The sequence below is a fragment of the Dysidea avara genome, chromosome 10, assembly GCF_963678975.1.
Source record: "Dysidea avara chromosome 10, odDysAvar1.4, whole genome shotgun sequence".
NCBI classification, from domain to species: domain Eukaryota; kingdom Metazoa; phylum Porifera; class Demospongiae; order Dictyoceratida; family Dysideidae; genus Dysidea; species Dysidea avara.
The window spans coordinates 5,606,632-5,610,623 of NC_089281.1; the positions used below are offsets into that span (position 1 = coordinate 5,606,632).

At 40.6% G+C, this 3,992-nt stretch overlaps 1 pseudogene; it reads right to left on the bottom strand.

Annotated features, from left to right (window-relative positions):
* Window positions 1-458: 458 nt before the first annotated feature.
* On the bottom strand, window positions 459-1,385 carry LOC136268808 (zinc finger MYM-type protein 1-like; annotated as a pseudogene).
* Window positions 1,386-3,992: the final 2,607 nt, after the last annotated feature.

Genomic DNA, 3,992 nt, shown 5'->3' on the forward strand with positions numbered 1-3,992 from the left:
CCCGCTTCATATTGCCGTGGTACTTTTCTTTTTCTGGGCAAAGTTGGAGGATTAGTTCCAGTACTCTCTTGCAAGCTTAGCACTAGCTTGAAGAATAAATCAAAACTTTCATCAGCCCTCATCTTCTTCAAGGTTGTCACAGTCAGTTTAGCAACACTCTGTGCTTCTGCTGCTGATAGCGAATCTTTCTGCAGGGTTTTACTCAAGTTATCAGTGATCTTTAAAATACGCACACATAACTTGAGACCAAACAGGACATCAAATTTGGACATTTGTATTTGCACACCAATTACCCTTCCTTTGACATCTGGCAGGAGAGAAGTCTCCAAGCATTCCTCCCATAGTTTGTTCAAGTTATCATAACTAGATAAGATACTCTCAATAGAATCACCTCGCACAGTCCACCGAGTTGGACAAAATGTAGGGATACCAACTGTACTGCCATCTTTATCTTCTGATCAAATTCGATCAAAAATTGCATTTCTTTTAGGTGAAAATTTAATCAACTTAATGATTTCGAAAGCTACATCAAGTGCATCACGACAAACTTTTGACTGCTTGATGGTATCAGCAATAGCCAACTTGAGTGCATGGCAATAACAGTGTGTGTAAAGTGCTCGTTTCTCAATATCTGAAAGTTGTTTTGCGACTCCATTTTTAGCCCCACTCATATTGGATGCTCCGTCATAACACTGTCCTCTGCAGTTGGATAGCAGCAAGGTCATTCGAAGCAAAACATCCTTGATGCTGAATGCTAGAGAATTAGCATCAATGGCATCCATTGCATATAAACCAATAAATTCTGTGTGGTCCTGCAGCTTTGAATCAACCCACTGTAAGTTGATTGCGAACTGCTCCTTGTTTGAGCAATCTGTACATTTGTCTGCCATTATACTATAAAATCCACCATCACGAATACTATCTCCAATATCAGTGAGGACCTTTCGAGCCATTTCCCGTAGAATTTCATCCTAAATATCATGAGAAGTACATTTGTTGGGTTTCGTTTGTAACCATGCATCTACTTTACCATCTGTGCTGTGCAGGCGCAAGAGCTGTATGAAGTTGCTTTCTGAATCATTCTTACTTCCCCTTAAAGCCAATCCCTGGCGAGCTAGAAACTTTAAACTTTCCAATATCTGTATAAACATCTTCCTGTTATTCTTCTTTTCTTCTTGATGGCTCCGGTCACACATCTCACCAATATCACCTTGTAGCTGTGAAGGCAACAACACAAGAGATTCAACAGCCTCTCGATGAGTGGCACTGAGTTGGTGTTTTTCAAATGCAGTTGTGGCCTCCTTCCAGTACGTGTATCCAGCAGAAATGAAAGCTGGCTCACGTTTCCGGCTAGCTAAAAACTTCTTCTCATGCTCAGCTTGCATACATAAGTAACAAAACGTGGCATCCTTGTCAACATCATAATGAAGCCACTTGTAGGTCTGGCACCACTCTGCTCAAAATGATCGTTTCTGTCCATTCTTACCAAACGTGCATTTCGGAAATTTAAACAGTCGTGACGGACGAAATTGGCTGCACAGACTGAGAGGCTCTTGACTAGAAGTAACTGAAGACGAGGCTGAAGATGAACTCATGTTAGACCTGGACATCACCACAACGGTTCACGTGGCATCATTCAAGCGATTGTGGGTTTCCCTCCGTTTCACTATTAAAAAATAAATTTTTAAAAGTAGCTAAAATTTGGTCCGGCACTTGCTGGGTCTGCCAGACCTATTCCGCCGCCCCTGTATTGTTAATATTTTAGTATAAATACAAGTTACTTTATGTTAGCCATAGTCTGTGCTGCAGACTGCGGACAGAATGATGACGTGTTCACTCACTTCAGCTGGCGAAATTCAAATGCCACGTATTGAACGAAATCTTGCTAGCAGAACATGTAAGCTTGTGACTGATCCGCCTGACTGACTAAGAAAAAAAATTGTGACTGGCATGCCACTGCACTGCCGTACGAAGAACCAATGTGCTCAACTCGAGAAAAAAAATTTGGCACATTTAACACTTTATCACCTCGTAGGCACTGAGTAGGTTCATAGCATCATCTGGTCTCCTTTGTCACTTGTGAGTTGCAACTCCTGCAAGGTCACTTCAAGTGGGTCACTCTTTTTAGGTTCAAAAATGTTCTATCACATGAGTAATCAAGGAAGTGTGTCTCTAATATTTTAGTTCGGTGGATTCACGAACAAGTTGAATTTTGTGTGTGCATTCACTAGCAACCCCTGATGATATTGCATAGCTATTAGCACACATAATTTATAGTCATTTGTGTGTCAGTTTAATACTGGTAAGCTTGTGACGGAGGTTTTAGAAAAACACTTAGTGATGGGGTGGGGCCTACGCTTCTGGTTTAATGTGAATTTGAATGAGAAAGTATGATAGACACACTTGTGGATTTGTGCTACAGTCTGTAGCCTTTTTACAATCGCATGAGGCCATATAATTCCCCACTTACCCCAGAGGAGTGATTGTAAGAGCAGGGACTTATGAGCTGCCAAAGGTACTGCTCATAATTGTAAGAGCTGTTTGACCAAGTTACAAATCTCCATATATTTACCCCGGGAATCACTAATAGTATGCCTATACTTGTTGCAAATGCCCCTAACCTGCGAATGAGTTCAGGTGACCAAGTGGGATAAATTCTTTTTGGACGAGGTTTGAGAATTTTGTATAACATGAAAAAAGAACAGCTTTTGGAGAATTCTGAGCTTGAACTAACCACATTTCATATCCACTGTGCTAACACTGCTATAGCTGCCAGCGCCCTGAATTCTAGACCGTTTTAAATGCAAGACAATTAGAGCAGATGCTGGTATTATGGGTCAGGGGGTATTGTGGGTCACATAGCTTAAAATATATTTAATAAGTTGAATCATGCAGATTTAAGGGGGAATACCACTAATTACAGGAATTTTTAGGGAGTTTCACAATTAGCTGTAGGAGGAGAATCAATTTTAGTGTTGAAATTACAGTGTTTTGTAACCGTGCCATAATTTGTACATACTTCAGAGGATTTCACTCAGATTTGCACTAAACAGAAGTTCAATGTTTCAACTAAAATATGTTTTATTCATCGGGTGGAGAACAGTATCTATGTTGGGTTTACAGCTTCATATAAAAGACATACTGTATTGCCTCGAATTATGGCCGGTCTCACATAAACACCTGGTCCCGTTTAGTCGCCGGGGGTATACAGTATCATAACAAAAATAAATGCCAGGTCTCGTCTAGCACAACCATTATTTTTAACAATTCTGGGCGGTGTTACAAACGATGAAGTGAAGAACGTTTTATAGAGTTCCTTTTAAGCTTGATTCTGTGAAATATGCTGAGAGGGAAACATCAAGGAGAGTCCAGGAGAGTATCATGAAGCTATCTAGCTAGTACCAGTACCTCTGTACGGTACCCTCCGTCGTATAGATTTTATCAGTAAAGAACATAATCTATTCCTCTGTACAGTAGCGTAGTCTAAGCGCCTTAAATAATCTTGTGGCATCTATTATGCTGCTTAAAGAAAGTGTTGATATGGAAAATTAATGCCTCAATATGGTTTCGTTGGATGAAGAAGAAGACAAGCAGCCTGATTGAAGAGTAAAAGAAAAGACAAGGCGCAGAGGGCACACACTCGTCAGAACCCCAAAAGGCACATCCCACTGGTGAGTTTGCTATTGTTGCGTAAAATGGTGGCCGTGCACTGCTTCATTTGGCCTCTAGGCTTGCGACTGTGGTCAGGCAGTCAGTCTAAAATTCAAAGTTTTGGCGATTTTTAAAATTCTGTATCCGGCCACCTGTAAGCGTTTTGTTGTATTCAATGCTGTTTTATGTATTATACGGACTAGTACTATTCCGTAAAGGTGATTTTCGTCTCGTAAGATATCTCTAGGATGATTTTTAAAGGCGTGATTTTGGGCGGTGCGCAAAAATTTCACATGGATTCCTACTTAAACGGTACGACCGTACCGTTTGATATATATATA